The following is a 10,483-nucleotide window of genomic DNA, read 5'->3' as shown; positions in this document are numbered from 1 at the left end:
TATCCTTTGTCCTTCTGCCATTCGCAGAGCTCGCTTCAATGCTACCAATGCTGCTTTCTGTGCTGAGGTGTTTGCAGGCAGCACCCCTGACTCCGTTCCCTCGGCGGCGATAACGACAGCATATCCGGCCATTCGCTTCTCTTCTCGCCCAGAGCTTCTTCCATCTGTAAACAACTCCAGATCAGGATTTTCCCAGAGGTTTGTGTCTCAGGTCTGGTCTGCTGGAATAGACTTGTTCAATAGTTAGCAAGCGATCGTGTTCGAAATTGTCCGTAAGGTTTTCTGTTGTTAAAAACGTAGCAGGATTCAGTATAGCAGTAGTCTTCGATTCCACATCGTCTTGTTCTAACAGAACAACTTGATATTTCAACATTCTGCTAAGGGATAGCCAACGACCCCCCTTTTGTTCTAAAACAGTCACCGCTATGTGCGGGACATATACTGTCATCTTCTGTCCCATTGTTAACTTTGGGGCTTCCCGGATCGGCAGCGCTGTTGTTGCTACTGCCCGTAAACACCTAGGCCATCTTTTACTCGCGTGGTCAGGTTGTTTGGAGAAGTAGCCCACAGGTCTCTTCCAGGTTCCCAGTCGCTGTGTCAGCACTCCAAGGGCTAAATGTTGTCTTTCGTGGACAAACAACTCAAAAGGTTTAGCGAAATCAGGTAGGCCTAATGCAGGGGCCATCATCGAGGCTCTTTCCAGTTCTTTGAATGCCGTTTGGCATTCGGGCATCCGGGTTAAATATTTATCCTTTGATTCTTTCAATGCCTCATATAATGGTTTTACATAGAGTCTGTAGTTCAGAATCCAGAGCTGACGCCATTTCACTATTTTCAGAAAAGCTCTCAATTCCTTCCGGCCGCTAGGTTTGGGAATTTGACAAATAGTTTCTTTCTTTTCACTTTCTAATTGTCTTTGTCTTTGAGATATTTCAAATCCTAAATAAATGGCTGCTGCTTCTCCTATTTGGGTTTTGTTTCTGGAAACTCTGCATCTTCCTTGGCCCAGAAAATTTAAAAATTTCAAAACATTATTCTTTACTTTCTGCCACTATCAGAATGTCACCTGCATTCTGTAACAATATGCCTCTCCCTGGGTTCTGTTTTTTCTATACATTTCTACATTTCTAATTTTTTTCTTGCCAGCTGAGTCCCAAATATCGTAGGACTAATTTTAAATCCTTGTGTAAGTACGGTCCATGTTAGCTGTGTCTTTCATTCTGTGGTGGGGCTTTCCCATTCCAAAGCAAATAGGCTTTGACTTTTTATGCCTGGAGGTATGCAAAAGAAGGCATCCTTCAAATCTAGTACAGTAAACCATTTATGCTCCTCCTTTAAAAGAGGTCAGTAAAGTGTATGGATTAGCTACTACCGGATGTATGTCTTGGGCCACCTGATATATAGCCCTTAAATGGTGAACTAGCTAATACTCTTTGCCTCTAGATTTCTTTACTGGCGACACAGGAGTACTATATTCTGATTCACATTCCACTAAAAGCTCATATTCTGAAAAATTTTATAATTAACTTCTCTAATCCTTCTTGAGCCTCTCGCTTAATAGGGCATTGTTTTTGTCTTACCGGCTTGGCTCCAGGCTTTAAGGTTACTTTTACCGGCTCTGCCCACTTAGATCGCTCCGGAGCTCCGCTCGCTCAAACCAAAGGATAATTACTACGTTTTCCACTTCTTCGGGAACCTGTTCCTCCCTGGAGGAATCCTGTAACATAAACGCTCTCGCCTCTGTGGCTTTTGATTCTGGTATTAGTAATTTAATCTCTCCATCTTTAGAAGTTACTTGAGCATCTAATTGACCTAATAGATCTCGTCATAACAGAGGCAGTGGACATTCAGGCATAGACAGAAACTGGTGAGTTGCCCATTGCTTCTCCAATTTAAACTTTAATGGCTCTGAGAGGGGCTAATTTTTCTTTGCCCTGTCGCACTAACAACACCTACGGATTTATGATTAAATTTCTCTTTACGTGTATTCAATACCAAAGAAGTGGCTCCCGTATCTACCAAAAATTCTATTTCTTCATTCCCTAGCTTCAGTGTAACCAGGTGTTCAGCTAGGGTTGATTCCCCTGGTCTCCTTCATGCCAAGCTACTTCAAGCATTTTACCCAGATCTCTGGATTCGGGTTCTTCTAGCTTCTGAAGGTTTCTTCTCCCCCCCCCACTATCTGGGGCTGATTGTCTTATGAATATAGAGACCAACTGAATTGCTTTTTCTGGTTTTTCTGCGTTCAAATGAGTATATTTTCTGGCAGTCACCTTCAGTCTTTCCATAAAGGCTGAAGGGGACTCCTTTAATTCTTGTCTCGCTTCATAAATTTTGACCCATTTATTGCTTTTGGCATTGCATGTCTTACTCCAAATAAAATCTCTCTCTGACATCTAGTCAACATTCCCCTGGGTCCTGGCTGATTCGGGTCCCACTCGGGATTTGTAGATGGAAAATTCTTATTAATTGTTCTCTGTAAATTCCCGTTAGCATGTGCTCCCTGCACCTGCCTTCTGGCTGTATTCAGTACTATTTTCTTGTCAGTTCCATCAAGTGAAGTATCCAGTATCGCAAGTAGAGCAACACTTCAAGTTCTCACCACATTTTCCTCTCTCCAAAAACATTGCCGTAGAATCCTGTGGACGTATCTCACGCTGTTTCTGCCACGCTGGATGATTCCACAGTGTAAAGAACAAATCAACATATGCCACTTCTTCCCATTTGCCTTCCCTTTTTACAAAACAACATAATTGCAAGATGGTACGATATTGCAATGTCTCATGTTCTGGCCATTTGTGCCCCCCTTCCAATTGATACGTTGGCCACCAATGATTGCAATATTCAATTAATGGTTTCCGAGTTAGTAGGTTATCACCCCCGATGTCTTTCCAGTGCTTCAAAATACATCCCAAAGGTGTTCTCTGTGGGATAGGTTTCTTACTCAGAAATGCTCCCATCTCCCAGTCAACTAGTAGTTGTGATTGTGCGCTATCGCAAATAGTAGTCAGAGGGACTCCAACCCCCGTTAGAGGTCTCACTGGAAATCCGCCACTGGGATCTGTAGCGCCCTGCTAGGTATCCCTGGAGACTTCAACCCCCTGTTGAAGACCCCCCTACCCTCGGGTCCCGCTCCACAGGCTTTCGCCTAGCAGAGACTTACCAACCGAGGCACCTCTTGGCCCCAACCCTGCGTGGCTTTTGCCGCGCCTTACGGGCAGGCCCGTGGGACTCAAACCCACTATCCTATCCTATGTGGGAAGCTAACCCCACGTATTATTCTACCTAAGTTTCTTCTTAAAAGAATGCCTTGTTTACTTCAGTCCAAGGGATCTTGCTCAGAATTCTCTGGCCTGGGGATCGGAAGCTCTCCCCGAGAATTCCTTGGGGCTGGCTGCAGGTCCCACGGTCCCGCGGATCCGTCGAGATTCAAAAGCAGGGTCCCATCTGGGGTGCCAAAACTGTTACCGAAAAACGCGGTAAAATCAGAAATATCTATTCAACACAAATCTAGTATTAAAGAGCAGGCATTCTTTATTCACAGCGCCAGACGCACGGGGGATCGCTCCTCCTGGCGTGCGTACCTCACGCACCTTTCCTGTACAATTTGTAGATCAAAATTTTAGGTATTCATACATAGTCATTATTGCCCTGTCTACTGATCGGTACAAACTTGCTCGTTCCGTATGTAAATCGCTGCGCAGGCTCGGTGGTGGTCCGTGAGTCGGTGGTCGCGATCTCCCCCTGCCAGAATTGCCTTTTGCCTTCTTGGCTCTTAATCTTGGCGGTCTTGGCTAGTTTTCTCAGTCCGCTCCATGAAAGCGCGTTTTGTCATCCTTTTCTGACAGAAGCACGTTGTCTGTTGTTCTGCTGACGTTAACGATCGCCTAGTGACTAAAATGCAGATCGACAGACACACCGATTCGTACGCTCCACGTTCCCGTAATGGAACACCGTCTCTGGTTGGTTGAGTTCATCGCTTTGGTTACACCTGTTCCTGTTGTTCAGTTTCTTCTTTTTTGGCTTTGTTTGATTCTCTCTGTGATTCTGTTTTTCTCTGCCTCGCTTTTCCCAGCTCCCCGTCCCTCACTTTGAATGCCCGTTATCCTTCAGCAGCTCACTCTCCCTTGGTTGCCATCCCCGTTTCTGAATTCCTCCTGCTTTGCCACGTAGCCCGTGACTTTTTTCTTAATCTCTCTGTCTGCCTCAACGCTCCCGCCGCGCTTTTTAATTCGTCTGCTCTGTACCCTGCTACTGTTCTTGCCTTTCTGAGTTCTTCTCTGTCCAGCTCCCTTTCCCTGTTCATGAATTCGTGTTCTTCCTGCACCCGCCGCTGTTCCCTGTGATCTCCGTCTCTCTCTGTCCAGCTCCCTGTCCCTAGGTTTTAATTCCTGCCTCTGCCCGCTGTAGCCCGTCTAGATTTTTCTCTCGGCCTCTCTCTCTGTCCGGCTCCCTCTCTCTGCGTTCTAATTCCACGTTCTCTGTCACGTAGACCCGTGCTATTTGTTTGTCCTCATCTCTCTCTGTCCAGCTCCTTGCTGCTATGTTTTATTTCTTCCCTCTCTCTCTGTCTTTGTAGCCCATTGCTGTTGTTGTGTTTTTGGTTTTGTTTTTTTTTTTTTTCCACTTGTTTCTTCATGTGTCTCTGTCTGCCTCCCAGTGCCTGATCTTTAATTCCTCCTTCCCTGTTGGGCCGCTGTTCCTTTTTTCCATTCTACGTTGTGTTCTCTTTGGTCTCCTGTTCTTATTCATCGGTTCCCTCCTCGCCGCCCTGTGGCTTGTCCCCATTTTAGTGTTGCCTCTCTCTCCCTCTCTCTGGCTTCTTGCCCCTGTTTTTAAAATTCCTCCCTCTCTTCTCTCTTCCCTGTTGGCCGTGTGATCGTCAGCCTTTCTCCACCTCTTTCTGCCCAGCTCTCTGTGTCTATCCATTAATTCTTCCCTCTCTGCCCTGTAGCCTGCAGCTTTTGTCCTTTCTCCATCTTGCTGTCTCTGGCTTCCCCGTGACCCTGTTTTAGAATTGTTTCTCTCTTCTTTCTGTACGCATTGCGATTCCTTTTGCTCCCCATCTCCCTTTGTTTTGGGTGTTGTTTTGTTGTTGTTTTTCTGGCTCCCTGTCCCTAATTCTTAATTCTCTGCCTTCTCGTGCTCTGTACCACGTAGCCCCGTGGTTTGTTTTGTGGTGTTCCCTCCCCGGCCCCTTCCCTCTGTCGTTGGCTGTCTCGGCTCCCTGTCCCCGTGGCTTCATTCTTCCCTTTCTGCCCTGTTCTTGTCGCTTATCTTGTCTTTCTCCATCGCGCTCGGTCCAGCTTCCTGCCCCCATTCTTCTTTCCTCCCTCGCTGTCGTGCTGCCTGCCCCAGGTTCTTTGTGCGTCTCCAGCCTGCTCCTCTTCCTTCTTTGTTGGTCTGTGTCCTGCTCTTCCCTCTTTCTGCTGCCTCTCTTCCCCTCTCTCTGCTGCTTTTATCTCCACCTCCGTCAGGCTCCCTGTCCTTCTCTGGCCGTCCTGTTCCCTGCCTCGTGCCTTCTCACTACACGCACACACGTCCCCCCCGCCCCATCCAGCCGGATGCCGCTCTTCTCTTCTCTCTTCCTACTGTCCCGTGCCCTGCTCCTCACCTTTGGTGGCCTCCCCCTCTGCCCAGCAGCCCGTCGCCCCAGGAGCCAGGCGACGGACGGTCCGTTCCCTGCCAAACCGGGACAAGCGCGTGCCGTGGCTTAGCCCCAGCTGGCTATTCTGCACCAGGGAGCTGCTTGCTCGCTCCACCCTCAGTGGGCTGGGGGAGAGAGCTGGAAGGGTAAGAGTGAGAAAAATCATGGGTTGAGATCAAGGCTGTTTAATAGGTAAAGCAAAAGCTGTGCGTGGAAGCAAAGCAAGGAATTAATTCGCTCCTCCTTTTCGGCGGGCAGGTGTTGAGCCACCTCTGGGAAAGCAGGGCTCTGTCATGTGTAACGGTTACTTAGGGAGAGAAATGCCGTAGCCCCTGCCCTCCCTCCCCCCCCCCCCCCAAGGACTCCCCCTTCTTCCCCCAGCTGCGTGTGCTGAGCATGATGTCAAATGGTATGGAATATCCCTTTGGTCAGTTAGCTGGGAAAGCTTTCCCAGCTGTGTCCTCTCCCAGCCTACCTGCTGGTGGGGCACTGAGAGAACCAGAAGAGGCCCTGACTGTGGAAGCAGTGCTCAGCAAGAACCAAAACATCTCTACATTATTAACGGTGTTTTGAGCATAAATCCAAAACGTATCCCTTCCTAGCTACTGTGGAGAAAATGAGCACTATCCCAGCCAACACCAGCTCCGTGCGGCTGCGGCAACGGCGGCCGAGGTGGCCTTGGGGCAGGGGGGGAGCGTTGGGGACCCTGACCCACGAATGGCTCCTGGGACTTGTTACGTGCGCGCCTGCACAAACACCTGCCCTCTCGTTTGCCCTCAGGGCTGTGTTTGCGCTGCCTTTGCGTGGGGCAAGGGGCTGTGATGGAGCCCAGGGGAGGAGGTGGTGCACTGTGGGGGTGAGGGGAGGGCGCCCCCCGTTGCTGCTGTGCCTCAGCTGCGCGCGGGGGCTGGAGGAGCCCCAGGTGCGGGCGGTGGGGCTGACGGTGCCGGCTCCTCCCTGGAAAAGGGGTGGTGCCCGGCTCCGGGGGGCCAGTGTGAGCCGAGGGCGGAGCGGAGCGGAGCTGTGGCCGAGCGTCAGCGGGCTGCGACTGTAGCGAGGGAGGAGGTGAGCGGGGGCTGGGTGGTGGAGCGCTGCGTCCCGGGTCAAGCCCCGAGGAGGGCTGCGGCGGGGCAGCGCCGGGTCGGAGCGGGCGGTGGGGAGAGCGAGGCTGTGCTGAGGGCTCGGTGGGGCTTCCGGGTGCATCGGCGGCCGGGACGGTGGCCCGCAGGGTCCGAGAGCGGGGAGGGCGGGCTGGCGGCGTGCCGGGAGCTGTGGTGGTGCGCCTGCCGGGTGGCCGTGCGGCCGTGTTGTGGCGCAGAGCATGCCGGGAGCTGCAGTCCTTGTGGCGGGCAGCTGCCGGGCGGCCGTGTTGTGGCGCAGAGCATGCCGGGAGGTGTAGTCCTTGCGGCGCGCGGCTGCCGGGCGGCCGTGTTGTGGCGCAGAGCATGCCGGGAGGTGTAGTCCTTGCGGCGCGCGGCTGCCGGGCGGCCGTGTTGTGGCGCAGAGCATGCCGGGAGGTGTAGTCCTTGCGGCGCGCGGCTGCCGGGCGGCCGTGTTGTGCCGCAGAGCGTGCCGGGAGGTGTAGTCCTGGCGCAGTGGCTGCCGGCCCTGTCACGTGGTTCGCCGGGGCGTGGCAGGAGGCGCGGTCTTCCGGCGCTCGGGTGCCGGGCGGCCGTGCCGCGTACGGTACGCGCGGTGTATTTTTGGGGTTGGATTCGTGTTGATTTCTGGGGGCTTGCGGGTGCGGCCGCTCCCCGAGAAGCGGTGAGTTCCCCGGGAGCTGACAGAAGGGAAGAGGGAAAGGAGGAGGACCTTTTCCCCGTGCCCAGGGCGCAGATGATGGCCGCCTCCCCGGCTCGCCGGAGCTCCCGCTCAGCCTCCCCTGGCCCCCCCTTGCCCCGTGCGCCTGCCCCCAGCCCCGGCACCTCCCCTGAAGCGTGCTGCGTAGCCCTTGGCCGCCCCCAGGCCCTGTCGTGAAGGCAGCGAGCCGGCCCTCAAGCGCACTGGATTCCCCCTCGGCGCAGGGGCCCTTAGCAGTAGCGCGGGGAAGGGGCGGTGTGTCCGGAAGCCCCTGCGCAAGGAGGGGCTTTGGTCAGGGTCGATGGACGGTAATGACGGTCGCTGTTTCTTCTTTCCCTCTCCCAGAGACCGTGCTGAGGACGTGGTTGTCTGTCCTTCCCCCGGGGACGCCGTCGACTGCGGCCGTCTCAGGCTTGCGTGGCTTCTCTCTGCCCGGCTTTGCCATCCTCGCGGCGCCGGGGCGAAAAGGGACACACAGAGCCCTTCCCGGCTGTGGACAGGAGCTGCCTCGGCTGAAGCTGGAGACGCCAACGAAAGGTAAAGCAGAAGAAACTGAAGGCGCTCTGGCTGCCAGCTGCCTTCCTGCTGCAGGCAAGAGAGAGCCTGTCCCTGCAGGTGAGGGAGGAAGGATCCCCCTTCATAGTCCGCAGCGGGCCAGGCCACCAACGTGCACCGCAGGGTCCGTACGCGTAACCCGGAGTTGGGTACGGGCGTGTAGTGCACGAGCGAGCTAGGCTACGTGCCGAGGAAGCCTCATCTCGTAAGAGCGGTAAGACACCCACGTATCCTCTTTAGGTGGAGGTCGGCCTAGAGTCTGGAGCTGCAGAAGAGGCAGGGAGGAGAGGAGGGGAAAGAAGCATGTGAACGGCTAAATTGTGCCAGCAGCGCTGAGAGCGAGAGTCGCGGTGAGTCCTGGGCCACTGGGGCCTCGCTGCCTCTCTTGTGCGTCCTGGGCCCTCCCTGTCTCTCCCCCGGCCCCCTCTCTTTCCTTACCTGCTGCAAAATTTTATTTTTTCTTTTGGGCCCCCCCCGCACCTTCTTTCTCCATCTCGCTCTGAGTGGCTCCCTGCCTCCCCGTCTTTTTCAGTCCTCCCTCTCTCTGTCCTGTAGCCTGTGGCTCCTTTTTCTATCTCCGCCTCTCTCTGCCTGGCTCTGGCTCCGTTTTTTTATTCCTCCTGCTCTGTCCTGTAGCCTGTCGGTATTTTGTCTTTCTCTGGCCCTCTTGGTCTGACTCCCTGTGTTACCGAAAAACGCGGTAAAATCGGAAACGACCCCTCAACGCCAATTTAGTATTAAAGAGCAGGCATTCTTTATTCACGGCGCCGGATGCACGGGGGATCGCTCCTCCTGGCGTGCGTACCTCACACACCTTTCCCGTACAATTTGTAGATGAAAATTTTACGTATTCATACATAGTCATTATTGCCCTGTCTACTGATCGGTACAAACTTGCTCGTTCCGTATGTAAATCGCTGCGCAGGCTCGGTTGTCCTCTTCCGTTGTTCTCTTCTGAGTAGGTGGTATTACTTGGGTCGGTGGTGGTCTGTGAGTCGGTGGTCGCGATCTCCCCCTGCCGGAATTACCTTTTTACCTTCTTGGCTAGTTTTCTCAGTCCGCTCCACGAAACCGCGTTTTGTCATCCTTTTCTGACAGAAGCACATTGTCTGTTCTGTTCGCATTAACGATCGCCTAGGGACTAAAATGCAGATCGACGGATGCGCTGATTCGTACGCTCCGTGTTCCCGTAATGGAACACTGTCTCTGGTTGGTTGATTTCATCGCTTTGGTTACATTTCCCCCGTATGGAAGTTCTGAAATAATAATTTTCTCAATACTTCCATCCTAGATCAATAATATTCCACTATGTCAGTTCGGTGTTTGGTTCATCTTCTCAAAGTTTTCACTTGATGGTGGTCTCCAGGGTGTATGCAGGTCCCATTTTCTACCCAAAATTTTATTAATTTGTTGAACTACCTCTGCAAAAAAATGTGGTGCTCTATCAGAGGACATTCCCGTTGGCACTCTAAATCTTGGTATTATTTCTTTCAGCAACGTTTTAACTACTACTCTAGCTTTGTTGGTGCAGCACGAGAAAGCTGCTGGCCATCTAGAAAATTTGTCAATCAGCACTAACAAATACTGCTCTATCTATTTTGTCTGGGTAACTCAGAGAACTTAATTTGCTAATAATTTCTGGGAGAATTTTTTGTTTTGTTACTCCTAAAGGTGGTTTCCTTTGGTTCAGGGGATTATTTCTAGGACAGATTGGACACTTAGCTACTATGGGTTTAACTATTCTTGTCATGCCTACACACGCTACAGATGTTTTTAAACTCAAAACCGTAGCATCTACACCCCAATGTGTTTGCTCATGCTTTTCTTTTCAAGTTCTGTCATAACTTGTGGGGTTGTTATTATTATTACTTGTTTTTCTGGTGTTATCTACCACCTCTCTGTGTTTTGTGATGTTTCCAATTGTTCTGCTAATTGCTCATCCAATTTATTATATCTCGGTTTCAACTTTGGAATTCTGATCTGTTTTACTGGTACTAGCGCAAGGATACCTTGCTCTGCAGTCCTCTTTGCAGCTTTATCTGTCAATCGTTTGCTTATGTTTACAGCCGTCTGGCCAAATTGATGAGCTTTGCAACGCTTTACAGCCACTTCTTTTGGTTTCTGCACATCTTCCGGAAGTTGGAGAGTGTCTTCTTTATGCTGTATCGATGATTTTTGGGCTGATGGCAGTCCTTTCTCCTTCCCAATAGCTCCATGATCGTGGATCACACCAAATGCACGTTTGGAATCAGTCTAGATATTTATCCTTTGTCCTTCTGCCATTCGCAGAGCTCGCTTCAATGCTACCAATGCTGCTTTCTGTGCTGAGGTGTTTGCAGGCAGCACCCCTGACTCCGTTCCCTCGGCGGCGATAACGACAGCATATCCGGCCATTCGCTTCTCTTCTCGCCCAGAGCTTCTTCCATCTGTAAACAACTCCAGATCAGGATTTTCCCAGAGGTTTGTGTCTCAGGTCTGGTC

The sequence above is a fragment of the Phalacrocorax aristotelis genome, chromosome 12 (assembly GCF_949628215.1).
Source record: "Phalacrocorax aristotelis chromosome 12, bGulAri2.1, whole genome shotgun sequence".
Classification (NCBI taxonomy): Eukaryota; Metazoa; Chordata; class Aves; order Suliformes; family Phalacrocoracidae; genus Phalacrocorax; species Phalacrocorax aristotelis.
Note: the sequence above shows the minus strand (reverse complement) of the source record.